General features: G+C 37.6%; 1 pseudogene; it reads left to right on the forward strand.

The window, feature by feature from the left end:
* The first annotated feature begins 18,183 nt into the window (after nt 1–18,183).
* LOC122127291 lies at nt 18,184–18,298 on the forward strand (annotated as a pseudogene).
* The last annotated feature ends 7,888 nt before the right edge of the window (nt 18,299–26,186 follow it).

Genomic DNA, 26,186 nt, shown 5'->3' on the forward strand with positions numbered 1-26,186 from the left:
CACATTCACACTATGTAATCAAGTCAACTAATGGTAGTTATAATGAATTTAAAAATATATAGCCAGAAAACACTTTATGAACACTCTTGCCCTGTAATCTCATTGGCTCCCATGTCCAAAATAGGAAACAGAGGCTTAAAAAGAGGTAGGTAATTTACCAAAGGTTGCAAAGCTGGTATATTGGTACATTTAAACTCAGACTAATCTATATCCATACTTAGGCTAACATACCATGTGCATTTATTTCTCTGCAGAAATAAAGGCTCACAGACCTTGCTTCAAGTTCTAGACTCATATGTGCTACCATAATATCTCTATCCTGGGTGCTTTACTGGTGCCCCTAAGTCATATCAGCTGTAGTTCATACATCTGTACCCACGCATATAAAAATTGCTGAGACTTGGGCAACTGTACTTTTAAAATCACCCATGCAGTAATAATGTGTAATTAACAGTATGAAATCCAGGGCTAGAGAATAAAACTTTTATGATGGTGCCAGGCCCACCTTGCAAATCTTTCTTGGTCTCTTTCTTCCCTTCCTTTTTAGTGCTGGAGATTGAGCCCAGGGCCCTGTGCATATTAAGGAAGTACCATAATACCAAGCAATATGGTCATTTCAATCTCTCCAATTTCACTCTCCAATTCACTGCTACCTTGTTCCTGATACATTACTTTCCTTGATCATAATATTTGGAGATTACTGAACTTCATAAAATTTTCTTCATTTTACAAAATATTTATTTTCTCCCATCCTATGCATCACGATACGTAGCAATAATGATTTTCTTGAACTCCCCAGGCAGAGTTCATGGCTCATCATCAGGTTCTATTTTATCATGTATATCATTATGTTATTACATTTATAATGACAACTCAATTAATTAATTGTCTCTCTTCTTCAGTCTATTGGTAGACCCATGTCCAATCCTAGCTTTTATATAAACAGGAATAGAATTTTTCTTGTCTTATTTTCCTCTTTTTATCATGGTGCAAATTCTTGTAGAACTGTTTTTATCCATGAATATTTTTTCAGGACATTTCTGCATATTGTGCATAATACAATTAAGAGATTTCCAGCCAAAGAAAACAACTCAGAATTCTAGAGGTTAATGACTGTACTCTGGGTTCTTGTGTGCTTGGCACTGGATTTGGCATCTCGGTGTTACAGCAATAAATAAATATGTATATTGAAAGTGGCTTTCTTTTTGGTTTCCCCTTTTGAGCCATATGAAGTATTTAAGGTGCATCGCAAGTTAACCATGGAAGTAAGAGCTGGTAATATTTTTAAAAATAATTTTATTGTAAAGAAACTGTATAGAGGGTTACAGGGTTACAGTTTCAGTACAGTAATGAGTACATTTCCTGTCAAGCATTGTTACCCCCTCCTTTGTTTTCCCCCTACATTCCATTCCCTCCTTACTTCCACAACTCCTCCTTCCCCCTACCCTGAAGTTGTGAAGTTCGTTTTCAACATAGTGTATTGTACTTCTCATTGTTACAATTGGTCAACCTGTATCCTTGTTTCAGCATTTTGTTGTTTCCCTTCCCCTTCCCAAATTAGAAAAATGTATATACATGATGTAGAGAACTGGAATCAAATACAGTGACAACAGAGGATATGTGAGCTGGCAATCTTTAATCTTGAAATTCCAAAACAAAAATAAACAATGAATGAAAAAATTTGTTCATAAGGGAACCCTCAGCCTTCCGATTAATACTCTGATTCTTCCATTAAAATGAAATATTGTTAGAATCAAGTTCTGATCCAGACTAAAATGCTAATACCTGTGGAAATGATGACATTGAGTTTGTATTAGTTAAATATGCTTTCCTATTAATTAAATACCATGGAAAATGTTTTTACAAAAACTGGATGATAGCAAGAGGGATTTTCGACAAAAGCATTGTAGTGTGTAAGGTGTGAAAAGTTACAAAACTGGAACTGCATGCTGGGAAAAAGAATAACTTTATGGGGAGGAGTAACATACTGTTTTAGATGAGCCAAGTTAATATGGATCATTATGTAAGAAGAAATTTTGTATTTGGTTCTTTCTAACAACCAGCAGATACTTACCTATTTATAAAAATAAATACTAGAATTAAAAATCCAAAAGAACTTTAATGATGCATTTAATATTTTGGAGACAACAAAGATTTTCAGTGATAGGGAGAGTTTAATTAATTATGGAATTTTTAAGCACTGGACTCCCATGTAATCATTATAAGTGATGTTCTTAGAACAGTATGAAATTTCTAAGGATAGGAAATATATGAATGATATAATGCAATGAAAAGTCAACTTATAACGTAGGCTCACACCTGTAATCTTACCTACTCACAAAGATGATATTTGAGTATCATGGTTCAAAGCCAGCCCCCAGAGGAAAATCCATTTCACCACCAAAATGACAGAAATGGGCCTGTGGCTAGCGCTGAGGGAAAAAAAAAGCAGAGAACAATGTGTAGTCCCTGGATTCAAGCTCCAGTTCGGGCAATAAACAAATGAATAATCAAACAAATATATGACCCTAAATTGTAGGAAAATATACATATGTATATATGCATGTCAGAAAGGTCTAACCGTGTTGTTCTAGTGTTTACATTGTGGAGTTCCAGGATGGGAACATCACAAACATTTAATTAAAGGAAATCAAATGTTAATTATGTTGGAAATGACTTGTACAACTGGGGAGGGATTGAGAGAGTGAAGGAAAGAGGAAGAAAAATGAGGGAGAGGGTAACAAGTTAGATAATAAATGTTATCACTACCTTACTTATGTAACTGTAACCCCTCTGTACATCACCTTGACGATAATATTAAAATAAAAAATAAAAACAAAACAAAAGCTTTTATTTATATCATTATATTTAAAAGTATACTTTAAAAGAGGTATAGGCATGTTTTAAATTTCTAATGCATTGCCCCACTCTACTGGAGTATACTGGAATATGTGAAGAATTACTTACACATGAGTTCATGAGTGAGGACCCAAATAAGAATTCCACAAAGAAATGTCAACATGTACCAAAGGGTCCTATGCATAATACCTCCCTTCTACTGCAAATCACACAACCTCCAAAATCCATATAATTTAATCATTTAAAGACAAATGATGAACCAATGTATCCATTTGTAGAAATACATACTTGCTACAAGGATAGAAAAGGGACTGAGACCCAAAGTGAATGATGCACAATTTTAAGGAAGATTCCTAGATAAAGGAATGTGTCCCACACACTTCCAACTGTAAATCTGGGAAAGTCAATCATCTTTGTCATACTAATAAAAACCACAAAAAAGCTAACTGTGGGATTCAAAAATATTGCATGAGAACAAGTGTTCATTGTGACAGCACAGGAACTTCAGTGCAAATTACTATGTTTCTATTTCCTTGTCTTAGTCCCACCTCATTCTTGAATTCTGAAGGTGAGATTCTGGGGAGCCAGTTCCCTTTGGTCCAGTAATTAATGAAAGTGAACAGGTGATTGGAGATACAATTTCCTCACATAGTTCTTGGATTCTCATTTTTTATTAAGCTTACGGAGAAATAATGGGATTGCAAAACACAAGAAAGTTTTAACTTTTCCACTAATTTCTAAAATGCCTGCTGTAAGAACAACAAAATTAACGAAAGAAACAACTCAGAGACCATATAAAGGTATTTGTGGTGTACTGATACCAACAGAAATTGAAATGTCACATATAAATACCAAATTACATTTACAAAGCAGAAACCCTAATTCTTCACTGAGCTAATGTGATAATTACACATTTTTATTTTCCAACAAAATCACCATTGAGAATACCACAGTCAATTTCAATCACAGAAGCAAAGCTACAAAGAACTGCTAAAATTTTTACCTATTCTTTCCTGGAGTTAAGAGGGTTGATTCTGCTGACATTGACTGTTTGATCCTCTTCCTCCTCACAAATAAGTGTGCCTGTGTAGAACAATTTATACCTATATTTTAACTTCATGGGTGTCTATCTTTCTGGTTGGATCTTCAGTCTGCTTACTACCTACGGAGCATATATAGCTTATGAACATGGACCATGCCTTAACAAGCTAAAACATGGTCTAAACCAGTTCTAACAGAAACATATGTGATAATGGAAATATTCTATATATGCATTGTCTAACAGACTAGCCACTGGCTATATGTAGCTAATAAATCTCAAATGTGAATAGTGTCTGAAAAATTAATTCTTCCAATTTCAGTTAAATGAATTTTTAAATAATAAGATTCATCTACTCACTGTTAACTGAACATCTCAGTTTCCAAATAAGGAAGCTGAAGTGCTCACAAAGGTGATGATAAAATATAATCCAAGTGAAGAAGTTTCCATTAGATACTAACTGAATGCCTTTGAATTTTCTGAGCTTTTCTGTCTTATAGAATTCAGCCATCACTCACCTAGATTGACAGCTGGGAGGAAAGGGGTGGGAGATAAACACAAGCTACTTGGGATACTGAGAATTGCTACTTGAAGATGAGGGTTATGCATGAAACTTTTCTATATTTAGTAGACAGCAAAGTGTGTGGAATCCTGAAGGTAGAAAAATAATGATTGTATTTCAATCAAACAGGTGCTCTGTTTATCAAAATGGGAGAGAAGTCAGACAGGTGAATTCTATAAATATACAAACAATATAGAGAAAATTTGCTACATTCTATTCCATGATAGGCCCTGGCATAAACTTTGGCACTCTGTACATACTCTGTAAATATTCACACACTAAAAAACAGAAATGTAATCCTTTATTACTGTTAAAATACATAGAATATCTTCATAATATATATTTGTGGGCCTATTTTTTTCCTTAATTTCTTCCACACCTACATTAAGAAATGGCTCTAAGATAAAAGATTCTAGATGTGTTAAATTTGAATTTCATCTATTTCCTTTGTTGAATTGTATTCTAGATAGGATTGAGGGCTTAGGGCTAGTAAAATAATAAGTATTCTCAGCAAATTGTCATGCCTCATTTTTAAGGGGAGCTATGTGTTTATTAGGAGAAATATGTATTGGTCTTGGTAGCTAGGAACATTCAAGAAACAAAAGAAAAAGAACAATTCCACGGCAGTCTCAAGTGTTTACATATCTTCAAGTGAACACTAGCTGCTCTATATTCCATAGTATATTTGCAAGCTTTTTCTAAGATACTATCATCCTTCAGGGTAAAGTTCAGGCATGCCTATTGCTCACTATAGAGATCGCAGTTGCTCAAACTCAGAACCCATTGTTTGTATAGGCTTCACATGGCTATATTTACTTCACTCAGTGGCACTGAGGGATGGGAGCGACACGTGAAATACATAAATATTCACATACACACATATCTCACTGGCTATCACTATTACTGTAAAAATTAGGTGCTTTTTGTCTCTGACCCAAGAGCATCATAAATCGTCTAACATCCATAAAGTGTGACAAGTTCATTATTAACTTGCAAATAGGTTAAATCTCTAGCTTCACACAATTATAAATACTCATATGAAGAAAAATACATACCTAGAGTTTTGGTGTGCTTCTATATTACGAAGGTCTCAAATTTCATCTTATTTGCCAGGAGGATGCAAAAATGCTTGATAGGAAATGTACTCATTACCTTGTCATGTAACTATAACCCCTTTGTACAGTATTCTTACAATCAAAAATGAACAAAAAGACAAAAAAAAAATTGCAAGTCACGTATTTCCATTAAAACTAACTAAATTTAAGTCCTGTAACTTTCTACAGGTTTTTAAAGACCAAATAAATTGTGGTATGCCCCAAGGCCTTTATGAAAAGCTAAGAGAGAGAGAGATCCAAAAGTGGCAGTAGATAGGTGACCAGAGCATAATTATGTATCTTTACTTCACTGTTACCATAGCAGGAGTGCAAATCAATATTATGGTTCATAGTTACAGGACTGGAAGACATACTGGAAACTGACATCAATGAAGGGTCATTCATTGTAGGAAAACATAAATCAGGATGCACCAAAGGTTGCAATCAACAGTGTACAAAAAAGCAACACAGAATTGAATATAAAGTTATTGCAAGTATATATTTGATAAGAGGTTCACATCAAAAATATATAAAAACATCATTGCAACGACACACAACCTGATTTTACAATGTGCAAAGAACTCAGATGTTTCTCCAGAGAAGACAGTGATAACAAGCCCACGAAGAAGGTGTTTAACATCACTAATCACCATGAAAGTGTAAGTCAAAATAATGAAGAAAATTACCACTTCATATGAATTAGGTAGGATAACTACAAAAAAATAAAGTAACAATATTGACAAAAGTGTGGTAAAATTGGAACCGTTCTATAGGAAACAGAATGGCATCTTTTCAAACAATTAAAGACAGGATTATTCATACCTGTAATCCTAACCACTCAGGACAGGAGTCTGAAATCCAAGGATTACGGTTCATAGCCAGCCTGGGCAGAAAACTGGAATGGATCTGTGGTTTAAAGTGGTAGAGCTCTAACCTTGAGGAAAAGTTCAGGGACAGTGACTTGGCCCTGAGTTCAAGCCCCATGACAAAAAAATTTAAAAGAAAAGAAAGAAAAGAGAGTTTTCATGTGATCCAGTGACTCCATTTCTGGCCATATAATCTAAACATCTTAAAGCAAGGTCTGGAAAAGATCTTGTACTCATATTCATTTTGTACAATACTCAAAACATGGAGGCAATCTAGTGGCCATCAACAAATGAATAGCTAAAGCAAATGTGGTTTATACATACAGTGGTATATTATTTCAACTTTAAAAAGAATTATGGGGCTGGGAAAGTGGCTCAGTGGTTGAGCGCTTGCCTTGCATGCATGAGGCTCTGGGTTCAATTCCTCAGCACCACATAAGAAAAAAGGAAAAAGCCGGAAGTGGCACTGTGGCTCAAGTGGTAGAGTGCTGGCCTTGAGCTGAAGAGCTGAGGGACAGTGCCCAGGCCCCGAGTTCAGGCCCCACGACCGGACCCCCCCCAAAAAATATTATGTTGTGACATATACTATATTATGGATGAATCTTTAGAACACTGCTAAATGAAAAAAGCCAGTCATAAAAAGACCAAATATTACATGATTCTACTTATATCAGTAGTTACATAGAACAGTCTAATTGATAGAGACAGAAAGCAAAATCATACTTGATGTGTACCTTGAAGCAGAGGAGAGTGGAAAATTGTTTTAATGAATAAAGAATTTGAAACTTGGAGGATGTAAAGAGTATGGACATTGAGATTGTACAATATTGTAAATGTACTTATTACTACTATGTTGTATTCTTAAAATGATTAATAAAACCTGGGAGAGAATTCTGAAGGGGTTAAACATAATCATGGTACATTGTATGCTATGTGGATATATCAAAATGAAAAATTCCCTTATTTAAGTAAGTAATGCTACTGAGTTGAAAAAAGACAATAAATTTTAAGTTAAGTGTGCAAGTTTAAGTCAGAGGTCTTTGCTTCTTCAAAACAGCAATTTAGACATCGAATTTCCCTGTCAACATAGTGTTGATGGGACATCACAATGTACAGTGCCCTGTGAGTAAGAAGTGGTTATGTGCCACTCAGAGGGAGTTAAACCACTTCATCTGGGTAGTTATGGATAAAAAGTAATGGTTGGAACTGGCTCCAACATGGTGGGAATGAATGATGCAGCAAAAAATACACACCCTTTTCCCACGAAGCTTTAGGTGCTAACACATATCTTTTTCTGACTATGGTCTGGGGAGTGTCTTTCTACTTCCCATCCAATCAAAAGTGTTTTCTGTGCTTGTGCTCTGAGATGGGGCATCCAATAAGGAAAAATTCCCTACTCATGCTCAGAGACTAGGAAACCAATTATGAGACACTATGTCCCTCTTTTCGCTAGGGAGTCTGCTTCACTGCTTTGTTTTTGCTTTGAAGAAGAGACTGTTGCACTGCTCTCTTTTCGCTTTGAAGAAAAACTGCTTTAAAACTGTTCTGCTCTCTAATTCTTTAAAGAAAACAAACAAACAAACCCGAGACATAGACAAAACTGTTATTCTGAAGATGTTGCGTGGAGGGAAGCCTTGAGCTTCATCTTTGAGACTAGATTTAGAATTTGATAACTTAGGTGCTGTATTTTCATATTAATCTGAACCAGGCTAATATCTGCATTTTCTCAATTCTTCTAACTAGAATCTCTAAAGTATTAGGAAAAAACAAAACAAACAAACAAATAAAAAACAGCAAGAACCTTATATTAGGCTAGCAAAGGCTCCAGAAATTCTCAGATTTCTAATTTTTTCTTGCATGAATCTAATAAATGAAAAGTTAATGCAGCAAACTAGCATGTTTAAGGTGTTAAATTCTGTAGAATATGGTTTCTTTTCTTCCTCTTATTCTGAGATAGAAATTGATCTATTCTAAAGCCAGAGGATATGTTTTCTTCACAAGCTCAATTAGGTTCGCTGAATTTTGCTTTCTTAAAAATTGCTCAACTCCTGTAAGAGGGAATTGAAGACTGCAAGGCAGGAGGGATTGAGTGTGAGATGTGAGAAGTGTTCTCATACTTTGCATCTAGAGGGCTAGAAAATATGATGATCTGTTCGTTGCCTCAAACAATTCAGAAAGTGGCTTGCATTTTCTAAAACCTAAATCTAAACTTTCACCTTCTCCTTCCCACCAAGAATTCCCCCTCAGGCTTCTTCTTACCATAATGTCTTGGCAGCTTAGAACTGCTTTGCCTCAGAAATGAGGCATCAGAAGTGTGCCCTGTGGTCAGCCAAGCAGCTGGTATCTGATTGATTCATCTATGGCTCTAAAAAAGCTGCAGCTCAATCTGTGCTCTGTGCTCAGGGTTCAGTAAGCGTGCTTAAGTCCATAGCTACGTGCTTCCAGAGAGCAGACTTTCCTCTTTCTATTAGCGGTACAAGACAGGTTCTTTATAATGAAGCAGCCATACATAGCTGTAGGTTTCATAACCACTTGCTGAGGCGAGTTTACCTAAGGGAACCAAGGCAATATGCAAATAAGGTGTCTTCACCTGGAAGCTCATAAGCCTCCATTCCAAAAAGGGAGTTGCACTAGCACAACTATGCTTATTGCAGCATTATTTACCATAGCTAAGATATGGAACCAACCCAGATGCCCCTCAGTAGATGAATGGATCAAGAAAATGTGGTATATATACACAATGGAATTCTTTGCTTCCATTACAAAGAATGACATTTCCCCATTTGTTAGGAAATGGAAAGTCTTGGAAAAAATTTTATTAAGTGAAGTAACCAAGCCCAAAGAAGCAAAGGTCCCATGGTTTCCCTTATTTGTTATATCTAGTATATGTATGAGTCAAGAAGGAAAGATCAAATAATGGTATGTTAGGAAAATGAACCCTTAGATAAGTATTTAAGTGTTTTTTTTCTGTCATGCATTTGTTTCTAACTCATTTATAAGATTATTTCTTTATAGCTTTGTATGTCCCTCCCCCACAGTACAACCCCTGCTTTCACTATATTTGATGTCGGTATAATTTGTGGAGGAGATGGGGAAAAACAAGTCATTTAAGGATACAGGTGGACCCGATGCAACTATAAGTACAAGTCGTCATGTCAAAAATGAACTTTACAACTTTGGTGCGGGAGGGGGGGCGGGATTGGGAGTGCGGGGGGAGGCTGGGAAGGGATGTGAAGGGTAAACAAAGGAGGAGGCTGCAATGCTTGATAAGAAATGTACTCATTATCTTGCCCATGTTATTGTAACCCCTCTGTACAGTATGTTCACAAAAAATTAAAACTTAAATTTAAAAAAAGGGAGCTGCTTATAATAAATTCTGTGTGGAAATGGACTGTGTAGGAGTTAGAATAATCTTTTTCTCTGAAAATGATGGATTGAGGGAAAGCATTGACTAAGCATAATCATCTTCCACAAAGCTATATAACTAAAGTATATCCTGTTACTAAAATCGTTCTAGGGACTTTAGGAACAGTTTAACTCATAAAGCACAAGCTGAGTAAGAATTTTCTAACAATTTCTTACCTGGTTGTCCTGGTTTAGTGGATTGCTCTGAAACTGTTAACCCCTTTCAAAATAACCAGCTGTGCTTCAAAAGAGCCAATAGAGCAAGATTGTGAACACAACTTTTGATCAATACCAGAAGTAGTAACTCATTAGAGGTATAACTTGGGCAGACTTCCTACTCAGAGTGGTTGCTTCCTGTCAATAACATGCCCTTTAACAGAACTAAACTTTGCCATGCTAAGTTCCTTTCAACTTGGTGGTCTTTCTTGGGATATTGGGTTACAGTAGGGGAGTATTCCCAACAATGTGGGGACTAGTCCAGGATCCATGTTATGAAAGGGGGATGTAGGGAGACCCTCAGGAGGAGACACAACCTGACTTGTTGAGATAGCTCAAGGTTGGGTTATACACCATCGGTTGTGGTAAAGGAAGGAAAGTGTATCAGCAATTTCAGGAAAGGGCCCAAGGAAGCACCTCAATAAAAAGTAATCTCATGCATCAGCCATGAGAGGAAAAATTGGACTAGAGCATACTACCTGGTTGGTTGGGGATTTTTATGGGCTGAGTGTGTCTTAGGCACAAAGAGAACTTGAGTCTCAATGTGTGTTTTCATTCTCTGGCCCAAGAATAAAAATGTGGGAGCTGAAGGAATCTATTCTTGAGAAATCTCCAGTAACGGGAAAGTTAAATATGAGAAGGGTGCACAAGAAACTTACAATAGGGAGGATTAAGTGCACCAAAAACTGAAATCACAAGAGACCTGCAAAAATGGGGAATAAGAATTCTAGGCCTAAGGAACCCAAGAAAAATGATCTAAGGACCTGCTTCTGATAATCCATTGGGAGAATGTTGACAAAGGTCTGAGAACACTATTAAATAATGGATGGTTTTCATTATGGAGCTCCATAATGTGCACTTGTCCAAACAAAAACTTGTTATGAATATGTGCTTGCATGTGTGTGTTTTAAATCTTATATCCTGAAAGGGGAACTCAAAAAATTCCTACCCACTAAACTCCCTCAGCTGCCCACTTTGCCTTTGAAGCCTGGATTGATCCAGGCTTGATTGATCCTCTAGCTGATCCAAGGATGTATGGCATTGAATCTTAGTTTCAGAAGCAGACTCTCTGGGTAGACTTAAAATTCAAGTCAAAAACCAAGTGCCAGTGGCTTGCACATGCAATAGTAGCTACTCAGGATCTGAGAATTAGAGTTCAAAGCCAGCCCGGGCAGGAAAGTCCTTGAGACTCTTTTCTCCAATTAACCACCAGAAACTAGAAGTGGTACTGTGGCTCAAGTAGTAGGGCTTTTGCCTTGAGCTCTGGGCCTGGGTGCTGTCCCTGAGCCCTTCAGCTCAAGTCTTATGACGAAGAAAATAATGCTTGGGTGAAATGGGTTAAATATTCTGCCCACCATTACTGTTAAGATTCTATGGCACAGAAACCAGAAAAACAAGTGGTCCACTTCCTACTATGATGAACCTCAGATCCCCAAGGGCATGGATGCATGATGTGTCAGTCAAACACGGCCTGGGGAAACTTGTAAGGCCCTGCTATTGCTGTTCACAAGAGTATGGATCTAAGACAAAAACCCTGTCTTCCCAAGCCAAATAAACCCATTGCTTCTCTAGGTACGGGGAGGGATAATTGGCATTTCTGGGAAACTTATCAAGATGCAGTGAAATCCAAACCTTGAAGAGATGAGCAGTAATCACTAAATATAGCCATGGGAGATGTTTAATGGTATTGTGGAGGACCATTGTTGTAGACCTTCCTAGCCAAATAGAGTAGAACCTGTACTTTGGTTCAATTGGCCATCCCTTTCACCCTAGCATTTCATCCACCTGTCCATTCTCAAACATTTTATATTAGTTAGGAGAGACCCTTCCCTAGACGGTCATTCGTATTTCCTAATTACTTAGGTGCTTTTCAGGATCACCCCCACCTAAGTTTCCAAAAAGTTCAAAGCCTGAAACCAGACAGCACCTTATGAATCAGTTTTAATCTTATGATTAGTATAAATAAAATATTTTGGGGGTTAGGAATATGGCTTTGTGGTAAATTGCTTGTCCAGCATGCATGAAGCCCTGGGTTTTATTCCTCAGAACCACATAATCAGAAAAGGCTGGAAGTGGCACTGTGGTTCAACTGGTAGAGGGCTAGCCTTGAGCAAAAGAAGCTCAGGGAGCACCAGGACTGGCAAAAATAAAATATAGAGTAGAATAAAATCAAAAGAGATTTGTTAATTATACTAAAATTTTTTTAACCCATAAACTAAATGCTCTAGTAGGATGGCATGGGAAAATTAGCTCTAGAAAGAAACATTACCTGACAAGGGAAGAGCTTCTGTGGTGATTGGAGACCAAAGCTGCACAAAGACCTTTTTTTTTTTTTTTTTTGGGGTCCAGTCATGGGGCCTAAACTCTGGGCCTGGGCACTGTCCCTCAGCTCTTCAGCTCAAGGCTAGCACTCTACCACTTGAGCCACAGTGCCACTTCCCGCTTTTTCTTTTTTGCTTATGTGGTGTTGAGGAATTGAACCCGTGGTCTCAGGCATGCAAGGCAAGCACTCTACCACTGAAACACCTTCCCAGACCCTGCACAAAGACTTTAGAAGGTTTGAACATTGGCAAGTGAGTTAACTAAAAACTCAGACGAAGAGGTGGGAAGGTGGTTTAGTGGTAGAGTGCTTGCCTTGCATGCATGAACACCTGGGTTCGATACCTCAGCAACATGTAAGCAGAAAAGGCACTGCGGCTCAAGTGGTACAGAGCTATCCTCGAGGTGAAGAGTTGAGGGACAGTGTCCAGACCCAGATTTCAGGCCTCACAACCGACAAACCCAAGAACAAAGAAAAGAAAAAAGAAAAAAATATGGGCACTGGTTGCTCACGCCTGTAATCCTAGCTACTCTGAAGGCTAAGATCTGAGAATGGTCATTCAAAGCTAGGCAAGGCCGGTAAATTCTGTGATACTCTTATTGCCAATAAACCACTGAGAAAGCTGGAAGTGGTGTTGTGGCTCAAGTGGTAGAGGACTAACCTTGAGCTGAAGAGCTGAGGGAAAGCACCCAGGCAAAGAGTTCAGTTCCAAGACCGACCAAAAAAGAATAATAAAAAAAAAAAGGTAAGTTACACCTAAAGGGTTTCCTACCAAGAGAGAGGAAGGGTTTCCTACCAAGAGGGAAGGAGTTTTGGGGGTTTCTATCTAACAAGAATGCAAGTTTCCCTTCTAGTAGGCAGGGGCATTGCCTGCTAGTAAGGAGGGTGTTACTGATAAAATTGGTCAAAACATGATTCAGTTTCATAATGCCCAGATAAATGTCTAATATTTGACTTGTGAAAACATCCTGCTTGGGGAACTCCAAACACTCTTAATGCCCTTAAAGTGATCATGCTTAATTCCAGGGCCTCAATGGACCCTCTAGTTAATCTTATGATATGACTGCAAATTCAATCTTGGAGCAGACACTCTGTGTGTCTTCCAATTTTGAGTCTACCCAGATTCAAATTGAGACTGAATAAGTTTGGTAAATACTGTGGTGATTCTGTCCACATATGGAGTACTGCTATGACTGTGTGGCAGGGAGGCCACACAAGAGGTCCTATTTGTGCTGTCATGGAGCTCAGACCCCATGTGCATGAAATTCATGAGAGGTCAGCAAAATGTGATCCGAGACAACTTGGAACACCTTGTTGCTCTTCTCAGAAGCAAGAGTCTATTCCAAAAACCCCTGAAACTGATCAACTCCATTCTTTCCAGGTCAATTACCTGGCGAAAATTGGACATTTCTGAGAAACTTACCTGGATGTAGTGAAGGCCAGCCCTTTGAGATGAGCAGGAAGTACAAATCATAGCCAGGGGAAAAGTCTGGTGGTATTCCAGGAGACCACTATTGGAGATGTTACTGGCCAACTGCAGTGGAATCTGTGCTTTGGTTACATTGGCCAATCCACCCCTGACCATTTTCAAACACCTTAAATTAAGGAGGGACTTCTTAGTTAGCGGGTCATTCAAACTTCATATTTGAAAATACAAACTCCATATTTACAAATTTCATATTTACTTAGGAGCTCCTGAAAATTTCCCAAAGAGCTTAAAGCTAGAAACCAGAAAAAGCAGCTTAAATTAGTTTTATTCTGTTGATCTCCAAAATCTATGATCTCCATAATCGAATTATTCCAATATGTGCTTTTATTAATCAGCAGGATTTGTTTATTGGAAATGCCACCATGTAAAAGTAACTAGGAGCCACTGGTAGAATTGAATGGGAAAAATTTGGTCTAAATATAATACTTGACCAGATAAGATGGTGATAAGTGAAATGAACCCCAACATAGGGCCACAAGGGTTTTTTACATTTCTTGCTATTGTTTCTAACATATTTATAATGTTTCGGGTGATTTTTGTTTCCTTGTATTCTGTGCCCCCAAAAAACAGCATAATACCTGTTTCCAATGTTTTTGATGTTGGTGCCCTCCATCTTGTATATACACTTCTCTAGTTTGGGGAGGGAAAGGGAAAAAACAGAATACTTAAATAGGAATACAGGTTGACCCATTGTAACAATGAGATGCACAAGACACTGTTGAAAAACAAACTTTACAATTTAGGCGGGGTCCGGGGTAGTGTATCGGGTAGTTTTGGAGCTAGGAGATTAGGGATGGTAGGGGACATATAAAGGAGGAGATAACAATGCTTGATAGGAAATGTATGCTTTACCTTGCTCATATAACTAACCCCTCTGTACAGTACTTTTACAATAAATATATAAAAATAAAAGAATAAATATACTTCAAAGGTAATCTGTGTGGTGGTTGGAGGCCAATGGTACAGAAAGACTTACAAGGATTGAATATAGGAAACAAATTACCTAAAAACTGAGATGATACTGAGTATAATCCTAAATGCTCAGATGGCTGAATTCTGAGGATCTGTTTGAAGCCAACCCAGACAGGAAAGATGAGACTTTTATTTCCAATGAAGGTGCAAAAAAGATACTACTGGAGTTGTGGCTAAAGTGGTAGCCTTGAGTAAAACTGCTCTGGGACAATGCCCAGAGCATGAGATCAAACCCAAGACCTGCCCTCAGTCACTTATAAAAAAGGTTGTGTGTCTGTGTGTGGTGGCAGATCCCTTTACTAGTTTGATGATAGAGCAAGAATTTTAACAATGATTCATGGTCTCAATATTTACCTCTTTAGTAATTGTTTTCATAGTAATGTGTGCATGGGTGCTTTATCTCTTCTATAACAGGTTTTGTTCAGTGACTGACTGAAAATCTGCCTTAATCAAACCCTCTTTAAAATCAAAATATCTTATTGGATACTGCTGAATAGGAAAGTCAATTATTATTGTTTGGAAGAAAAGAAAGCAAAACCAGATGGGAGAATTGTAGAAGTTAAATCTTGAAGTGCTTGACTGATATAAGCACTGCCCTTGTAAAGATAGTCAAAACCTTACCAATGCTATTTTAGAGAAGTGCTAGGGGCTAGAGACATGGCACTAGTAGTAGAACACCAGGTGGGTAAAAGTTGGTTATTTTTCATATGGCCAGGTGTTCGGATTTGGTTGATTATTAAAGCTTTTGACTAGTTTGAAAGGTATCAAAAGTTTGGGCCATCATGAAAGATGATCCCAAAGCTCAAATTCATGGGAGCCAGTGGTGGGCTGCCTATCCACTGTGCTTATTCAACTTGGACATGTGACAGGATGCTTTCTGCCAGAGTAAACTTTGCCTTGCTGAGATGGTGTTTGTAGGATACCTTAATTGCTCCCGGTATTTTCAACACAGATCTTCTGTGCCATTCATGAGGGATCCTAGGAGCCCCTCATAGGAGACACATCCAGATGCCCTGTTGAGCCAACTTCCTGGATGGTCTAAACATGCCATCCTTGGTAGCTGATAATGGACCTAGGTATAAAGTTAATCGGCAACATCAGGAAAGTCACAAACAGGCACCCTCAGAAGCAAGCAACCTCAGGCATTGGCCTTGGTAGAAAAAAATGAAACTCTGTATCCTTTTTTGGTACTTGTGTCTTTGTAGGGATGGTGTATGAGAGAAGTGTGTTAGATTCAGGCTCTTAAAATCTTTCTGTCTAAGAGTCTTGATCTGCAAATTCATTTGTCCAGATAGGCAGAGTGAAAAGTTGGAGATGGAGTCATCTCTGAGAAAAATCTCTAATAATGGAGTCGAGAAAAGGGAGGAACAAGAAACACAGTCTGAAGGGCAAAAGAATTCTAAACTTAGGAAGCCCAAGAAAATTGGAGTTAAAAAGCTTCCCTCAGACATTTTTAATATTGTCTTCTTTTAGGGAGAATGTGGGGAAAGATATGAAAATATGTGTTAAGGCTGATTTTTATTTTTGAGCTTAATTTTAATGTTCAGTTGGTAAACTATATCCTCTATATCCCTGTCTCTGTGTAAATACCCATAAACATGAAATATAAAGTGATTTTGATAAAAAATAAAAATGACTCAGAAGAAATGATAAATGTAAAAAAAATCTTCACAGGGATGGTTAGGTGGTTCAGTGGTAGAGCGCTTGCCTTGCATGCATGAAGCCCTGGGTTCGATTCCTCAGCACCACATAAGCAGAAAAAAGCCGGAAGTGGCACTGTGGGTCAAGTGGTAGAGAGTTAGCCTTGAGCTGAAGAGCTGAGAGAGAGCGCCCAGGCCCAGAGTTCAGGCCCACTACCTGACCCCCACCCCTCCTGAAAAAAAAAAAAACAATCTTCACAGAAGCAAACTCTCAGAGATATTTCATGACTTTGACAAGGATAAAGTGGGTGAAGTTAGTATAAATATAAAGTATGACAATGTACAAAAACATAAAAAGATACTCATATATTTCATTATATAACCCAAAGCAGAAAACAAATGTTGTTTAGATGATTTTTTAAAACCCAGTCTCTCAGGTACTGGGAAGGTGGCTCAATGGTAGAGTGCCTGCATGCATGAGGCCTTGGGTTTGATTTCTCAGCAATATGAGGCCTTGGGTTTGATTTCTCAGCATCACATAAGCAGAAAAAGATGGAAGTGGTGCTGTGGCTCAAGTGGTATCACTAGCCTTGAGCTGAGGGACAGCACCCAGGCCCCAGAGTTTAAGCCCCATGACCAACAAAATAAAAATAAAAAACAAAACAAAACACAGTCTCTTACTTTTGTTGCCTCAACTCTGTAATAACTCTGCTTCAGCCTAGGGCTAACATTTTAAGTGTGGACATTTATCAACACTCCTGAATCAGACTCTACTTGATCATTTTTAAAATTCATATTTTGTTCTTAATTTTCATCTTTATAAACTCACATGCACCTATAAAAAATGGTATGGCCATCCCAGTAACCTTCTCAATGTACCTCCTAATGACAATTTACGAAAAGTTCTATTGTATTACAACAAGGAAAAAATGCTACAAATAAAGAAAAGCAATAATTTAATATTAATGATTAATAAAATATAAAACAAAACAATTACCAGTGTTTTCAGTATTTGAAGTGTACTACAAATTAGATTTTATTATTGTCATATTTCTTTACATTTAACACTGGCTAAGATTATGATGTTCAACAAGAATGATATAGGCTATGAGTGGTGTTTAAATCACCCACTAAGATGACCATTTATAGTTAATCTCATAATTTGTATATGGCTTATATCATCATTTGTTCCTCACTAACATATAAAGTAAGGAAGGCCTACAGTTTTAGCAGAAACTGTGTAGTTAACATAGTCAGCTCTTTATTCTGCTCCTTTACACAAAGACTTTGCAACTTCTCATTAGTAAAGTTTCTATATACTCTGAAATGTACATACTTAGGAGTATTTATCTGCTACCATAAATCTTAAATACTTTATAGAAAAGTATTATGACCTACCAAACAGTCCCAGTTTTGGCATATATAAGCAAATTCCCAAAATTAATATATTTAAAACATTAAAACTTTTAACAAACCTTAACACTTGCTGCAGTGTTCATTATGACAGGTCCCTTGTATAGAATAATTGAATTCCTCATCCTACACATCTCTTGCACAACAAATATCTGGAATTATTTTGTTTTTGACATGTCAATCTTGACTTTATTCTTAAATGTGTATTTATGTAAGAAGTACATGGTTCTAAAATTCTTTTAAACTTAGTTTTTGTTGAATTGTCTAGTTTAAGAAAATCAATTACAATTTATATATAAAAAATTTTTGTGCTCAATTCAGCATCACATATACTAAAACATTGGAATGATACAGAGAAGATTAGTATGGCCCCTCCGCAAGGATGATAGGCAAATTCCTGAAGCATTCCATCCCCCAATTTGTTAAGAAATGGAAAGACTTGGAAAAAAAATTAAGTAGAGTAAGCCAAGTCCAAAGAAACATAGGTCCCATGGTTTCTCTAATTTTCAATAACTAATATATGTCTGGGATAAGCAGAAAATGTCAAAAGTTATGTGTATATGACCAGATAAGGTTATGTTAATGGAAATGAACCCCAAGTTAGGGACACAAGTGGTTTTTTCTTGCTATTTTTTCTCACGTACTTATAACCTACAGTGTGGATTTTTTTTTTGTTTCTTTATATGTTCCTCCCTCATGCTATAACACCTATTTTCACTGTATTTGAAGTTGGTGCGCCTACATATTGTATATATTCTCCTCTAATTTGCTGAGGGGAAGGAAAAAAAAAACCAAAATGCTTAAATAGGGATACAGGTTGACCCATTGCAACAATGAGATTCACAAGAAACTATGTTGTAAAGTGAACTTTACAATTGAGGCGGGGGAAGGGAGGAGGTTAATGGACTTGTGGAAGTGAGAGGGAAGGGATGGTAGGGGAACAATAAAGGAGGAGGTAACAATACTTGTTAGGAAATGTACTCATTACCTTGCTCATGAAGTGTTACCCCTCTGTGCAGTATTTTTACAATAAGAACGTATAAAACTGTTCTGAGATGGAAGAGTTTATTTCCTTTATTTTACTCATATAATATCGTTAGCAAAGAAATTCATGAAAAACCCCGATATGAAGGTATTTTGAATAAATATGTGTGTTAATGCACGCATGTGCTCAAGCACTTGCATGTGTGCTGGCATGCTCAGAGTTTGAAATCAGTGATGCTGAATTGAGCACAGAACTTTTTATATATATATAAATTGTAATTGATTTTCTTAAACTAGACAATTCATCAAAAACTAAGTTTAAAAGAATTTTAGAACCATGTACTTCTTACATAAATACACATTTAAGAATAAAGTCAAGATTGACATGTCAAAAACAAAATAATTCCAGATATTTGTTGTGCAAGAGATGTGTAGGATGAGGCATTCAATTATTCTATACAAGGGACCTGTCATAATGAACACTGCACCAACTTGCTAGGCCTTTTCTCTCTAGATTGGTGAGCTACTAAATGAGCTACATCTCCATTCTTGGCCCTTTGCTAGTTCATTAAAATTTTTGAAAAATAATTTCATGAATTTCTTTTGCCCTGATTGGCTTCCAACTGTTAGCCACAGATCTCAGGCTCCTGAGTAGATATCCTGAGTAGTTAGGATTACAGGTGTGACAAACAAGCAAAGGCTTTCAGAATAACGTTAAAAGTAGAAGAAAATTTACTTCAGAGGGGCACGTATTAGCATCTCCAATTTTAAAACATTTTGGAGTGGTTATTTATGATTTTTTTTATTTTTGGATACTTATAAGACGGTAGGTGATGATATTTAAATTTTTAGTACTTTTTAAAAAGGGTACTGGAATTGTGGGACAGAAGAAATTTGTTTCTCTTTGGACCTCAATGTATAAGCTCAGTTCTGTGCATGATAAAACAATGTCTCCAACACAATCTGTGTTGAAAGCAAATGTGACAGAAAACAATCACCATGGGAAATATTTAGTATGCTATTATTTCTTGTACAATATGAATATTGAATTGAGAGTGTCATAGAATGGAGAGATTTTTATCTACCTTTTGTGTATTGCTGAAAGACTTTCAGAAACTTTGACTCATTTCCTTCCTCACTGTATGTGTCTTTAGGCCATGCACTTACTGCTTTTAATTACAATTTTTCCCAACACTAAAATGGTAATAACATTAGCATGATAGCATATGTTATCTTAACAATTAAGGGAACAAAAGTGGGAAATACTTAACATAAACTTCTAGGAATGAGCTTTGAGTTTAGCCAGCAGTCTTTTTAAAATACTAAATAGAATGTGATAAGTAGTACAGAAACCATTACATGTAGTGAGCAACCAGAAGTAATATCTATTGATCATGCTCTGCTTCCAAGGAGGCCAGGTGGATAACTTCTCATGCTGTAAATCAAATTGGTTATCTTATGTCTTGATAGTGTAAAAATATCAGGGACAGGATGATGAAGGAATGTTGTAGACTGAGGTGAAATCCATATGAAAATGTGCAAAACTGATAAAACATAAAAATATCTGAGCAGTATATTGTGTTTTACAACATTTTAGTTACATCGCAAAGATAAAGAAGACATAGAAGAATAAATTCTTTTTTTGTTGTCCTATCATAGGTCCTTAGAAGGATGAACTCTTTCCTCATTCTTATACAGGCATCATCGGATGAGAGGAACTGTATTTTTTTTTGTTTGCTTCCTTCCATTTATTCTTCAGTTTGAAATCTGAGCTACTTGAGACTGAAAGAAACCAAGGGAAATTAGAAAAACAGGCTTTGGAAAGAGCAATCAATGTAAAATAAATAAACTACAGCCTTGTAACAGGTCTAACTAAATTGAGTTATATAGTGTCAATTGTTAACAGAAAATGATTTAAGCAATACCATGTTTTTGAAAACTGAAAAATGTTGGGAGTTGCTACATTTTTTTTCTTTTCTACTACCTCGAATTAATTATTGATCTGGTTTAGCGAGATTAAAGATGAGATTAACCAGAAACCAGATTAAAAATGGACAAAAGTCTGAATAGACATGTTCTCCATAAAGCCCTGAAAATTTCCTGTGGGTTTACAAAGTTGTGTTTAATACAACTTCTAAGCTGCCTTAATACTTTTTGAGCAGAAGTCATTAGAGAAATATAATTCAAAATTACTATGATACAACTTCATAAATATTATAACTCATCAAAAAAATCAATGGAACCAGTTATGGTGGTAAAGTCTTGTAATTCCAAGCATTTAGGAAGTTGGATTTAAGTCTAATGCCAGTATAGGGTACTGCAGATAGTAAAAAACTGCCCTTTATTATCTTTGAATAAAAGGTAATAATTTTGGTGAGAGTGTGGAAAAAAGGAAATTTTCTACACTATTGGTCAAAAAACAGGTTAGTATCCTCGTTGTAGAAAGTAGTATGCAAGTTTCTATAGAAATCCAAAGTTAAGTTGAACCATCAATCATGGGATTATTTCTCTCTGGGTAACTTTTAAATATATCTGTAGTTCATTTTTATTCACATTATTCACAAGAGCAGCCAAGATATAAGTTAATGTTCAGTGTTCAACTACAGACTAATAAAGCAACTATGACACATGCACAAATACCTTTTTCTGTTTCATTCTTAAAATAACAAGAGATTGCTCCCATTAGCCACAATTTACAATGACCTGAAAGACGTATTCAAAATGAAGAAAAATGTTGTGTTCTGATCTTTGTAAACACACACACACACACACACACACACACACACTCATCAACATCAAATATTAAGACAGAATTTTTTAAAACAAAATAAAGCAAAGTGGAACTTCTGGGGCACTTAGTTGACAATGTAGAACATACTAGAAATACAATATGAGGTATAGAGTTGAAATGTACAATATGAGGATACAGGGGACAACACTGGCCTTACATAGGAATGAAGCTAAGTAAGTGGGAGTTGTTCTTCCTAGTAGGGGTTGCTCTTTTAGTTGTTCTTCTTTCAGTAATGGATAAGATGAATGTAATACTTTCAATATACCTCCTTGTTTGCAGAAATGATAACAAACAATATAGCAATAATGTTGCACTCTCAACATAGAACAAACTGTCAAATTAAAATACATGAGATTATCCTTGATGTAACTAATTATTACAAATAAGGGAATCCATGGGAACTATGTTTCTTTAAGTCTGGCTTATTTCACTTAATATGATTTTTTCCAAGACCTTCCATTTCCTTACAAATGAGGTGGTATCTTTCTTTCTGATGGAAGCATAGTATGTGTGTATGTGAGTGTGTGTGTCTCATTTTCTTGATACATTCATCTACTGAGGGGCATCAGGGTTGATTCCATATCTTAGCTATGGTAAATATTACTGTGATAACCATAATTGTGCTGATAGCTTTAGTGTGGCCTTGTTTGTGGTCATCATGTTAAATGCCCAGAAGTGGGATTACTGGGTAATAGGGAGCATTATTGTGTACATCAAGGATAATCTTAGTAGATGAGTAGAATAGCTCAATAGATATGTACATATGACCCTATAAGGTGATTCTAAGTGAAATGAACTCCAAGACATGTTCTTTGTTGTTGTTGTTCTTAATGTACTCCATGATTTCTTTTTATCCTTTTGTGGTTTCCCCACCTATGGTTTATCCCCTGTAGTCACTGCATTTGATTTTGATACCCTGTGTATTGTAAATATGTTGATCTGAACTGGGAAAGGGGAAGGAATAAAAAAACAAAATAGTGAGACAAAGACAAAGGGGGAACCTATGCAACAGTGATACTCACAAAACAATAGGTTGGAAACGATCTTGAGAGGTGCGTTGGGAAGGAAGAGGGAGAAAAATGGGTGAAGGGGTAAAAAGTTAGAAAAGAAATTAATTCATTACCTTAATTATGTAACTATAACCACTCTGTACATTACCTTGACAACAAAATTTAAATAAAAAATAAAATAAAATATATGAGAGCAGCAATACAGTCGGTGGGACTAGGGGAAATTCTGTACTATGCAAAGCAAAGTAGAACAGCTGTGGAGAGCAGCAATTTGACTTCAATGTAGGAAGTAATAAACTAGCATACAGATTTTCAGATCATGTCAGTCATTAAAAAGGGAAAACAAGATGCATACTCAGCAAACCAATAGAGATAAAATAGAAAACTAAACAATTGAGGTGAAGAGATGAATTGGATCAAGAATAAAAAATGACAGAATTAGAAAACAATAACAAGATGGTAAGTTTAAAAAACATTACCGTAATTCTATTAAATGTTGTTTACATCACAATTTGTTAGAACTATAACTCAAATCACAGTTTGATTGTATATCATTTGAAAAATAGTTTACTTATAATTGATTACTTCATATTGAATGTTTAATATATAATTTTACTTTCTGCAGATGTAGAAAAGAAAAAATGAAACTAATTTTTAATAAATTAATGTAATAATTCAAAGTGTATCCTACACTTAGCACTCATCTTAATATGAAAAAATAAATTATTGCTCATGACTCTTGGTGTTTGGTGGAAGGGTTCAGAATTGTAGTAAAATTCACACCACACAATACAGGAGGGTATGACTCCTCTAGGGCCAAGGAACTGGGGGATGAGAAACTGGTTTGGCTAGTACCTCAATGTTCTGTGGCATTATCCTTGACCTGGCTATGTCCCCTTTGTGTAAGTTCACTTCTTAACCCAGTGATGGCCACACACCGGCCACTTGTGCTGTGGAAGTGGCAGGAGTAGAAGTGAGATCAAGAATGACCAAAATCTGGATTTATGGCCTGATTGGGGTGTCTTTAAAAAAATCTTAGAGCTGAAACTCAGACTTTGGCACTGTCCCTGAGCTTCCTTGATTCAAGGCTAACACTCTAACACTTGAACCACAGCTCACCTTTCATCTATTTTAGTAGTTTAGTAGACAGAAGTGTCTCACATATTTTCCTGCTTGGGTTGGCTTCAAGTTGCCGCCCTAAGAGCTCAGCCACTTAAGTATCTAGGATTGCTGGTATGAGCCACTGGCACCTGCTAAGGATGTGTGTGTGTGTGTGTGTGTGTGTGTGTGTGTGTGTGTGTTTACCAGGGCTTGAACTCAGAGCCTCAGTGGTATGCTTTAGCTTGTTTGCACAAGGTTGGTGCTGTACTACTTGAACTACAGTAGCTCTGCTACCCATCATTTTGGTTATTCATTGGAGATAAGAGTCTGCCCAGGCTAGCTTTGAATCTTGATTGATCCTTAGGTCTCAGCCTTGAGTAGTCAGGATTATAGGCATGAGCCACTGGCACCCATCTGCAAGGCTGTGTTTTCATAATCTCTTCTGTTCTAACTGCTGTCTTGCCCTGGCCTAGATCTCTGACCTCCACATCAGCTCCCAGCAGCCCCTGACTGTGTGAAGAACATAAAGCTCAAACCTGATCCCATTTCTTTTTTCTCAGGAGAGAAGGTTATATTTCATCTGAAGCCAGGGTTATGAGGGGTAGCTGTAGATGGGTGCTCAGCTGGAGAGAGGTAGTCTGTTTTAGCCAAGAAAGAAACTGGCCAGTTGGTAATAGCTCATGCTCTCATATTCCTAGCTCCTCAGGAGTCTGAGATATGAGGATTGCCATTCAGAGGCAGCCCAGCTAGAAAAGTCTATGAGAATCTCTTCTGCAAATAACCACGCAAAAGCTGGAAGAAAAACTGTAGCTTAACTGGAAGAGTGCTAGCCCTGAATGAAAAAAGTGAGGGACAGAGCCCAGGCCCTGAAATCAAGCCCTAGTCCCAAGATGTTTATGCACACACTCACAAAAAACACACACAGGAAGGTGGTTATGATGAGCTGAACTAGAACTGGAGGCAGTCATGAGGCATAGTCACAGTAAACTCTCAAGAGATACATCCATGTACAGGCCCACAGGACCATGGGAAGGACACTACTGATGCTTATTTGTAGTCGGCCCAAGATTGCAGACCTTCATCTGCCCCCTAGCACTGGTGAGGAAAGCAGGCCTCTGAGCCCTGGGACTCTAGGGCCAGCGACTGCTACAAGCAGCAACCAGCCAGCTGTGAATTCCTGAGCCTAAAATTCTTTCATAAGCCAAAACTCAACACCTGCCCAAGGTGTGCCTGACAAATTCACACTCTTGTGATACCTGCATGAGTGGGCATTACTTGGTGTGATATCTTGCAGCTTCTGCCCTCCTGGCCCAGAACCATGGTCTGAGATGTCAATTTACTGCTCAGATCCATATTACACCCATGACAGATGCCATTCTGATTATCTCCATGCCCCAAGGCTCATCCCTTCTCGGGTACTGTGGATTGCTCTAGAGGTAATGGCCTCCAAACAGGCTTCTCTCAAGACTTGTAGGACACCTAGACATTGGGAGACCCTCAGTAGCTGGAAAGTACTCTGCCTAGAGCAACAGAGGGCGGTCAAGCAGGCCAGGTGTTGGCCATGGGGCTTGAACTCTGGGCCTGGGCTCTGTCCCCAAGCTCTTTAGCTTACCACTTGAGCTACAGAGCCACTTCCAGTTTTCTTGAGGTTCCTTGGAGATTAGAGTCTCCCAGATTCCTGCTTGGGCTGGCTTTGAACTGTGGTCCTTATATCTCAGACTCCTGAGGAGCTAGGAGGACAGGTGTGAGCCACCGGTGCCCAGCTGATCTAGCCTTTCACCCCCAATAGACTAGGAGCTCCTGAAAGCTTTTCTGTATTATATCTGTGCCAGTACACGGGCTTGAACTCAGGGCTTGGGCTCTGGTCTCTTAACATTTTCCCTCACGTTAGCACTCTACCACTTGAGCCACAGCTCCATTTCTGGCTTTTGGTAGTTAATTAGCAAGAAGACTCTCACTAACTTTCCTCCCCTGAGCTGGCTTGACCCACGATCTATATCTCAGCCTCCTGAGTAGCTAGGATTTACAGGGGTTGAGCCACTGGTGGCTTTGGACTAGAAGCTTTTCTTAAGCAAGCTTTATTCCCTGTGTTTGCCTTGACTCCTCCATGCAAAGGAGGTCTGAGGGTCAAGAGTTGTGAAAAATAAGCTTCCAGCCACAGGAAATGGCTGGGGTACCTGGTAAAAAGCAAGCTAATCTTCCCCCTGGGCCCTATTCTGGGACCCGACCATGTACCCTACCTGTGACTCAAGTGCAAACCTTCACCCAACCTTGAATGTCCTCCCAGACTTGTCTGAAGCCACAGAACTTTTATCCCACCCACACCATCTGCTCTACACACACCTCAGGACCTTTGCCCATGTTGGACCTTCTGCCTGATGACCCTCTGTCCTGTATCCAAATCTTAGAACTCCTGTGGAATTTT

Source organism: Dipodomys spectabilis, unplaced genomic scaffold (assembly GCF_019054845.1).
Source record: "Dipodomys spectabilis isolate Male_0828 unplaced genomic scaffold, ASM1905484v1 ptg000298l, whole genome shotgun sequence".
Taxonomy (NCBI): domain Eukaryota; kingdom Metazoa; phylum Chordata; class Mammalia; order Rodentia; family Heteromyidae; genus Dipodomys; species Dipodomys spectabilis.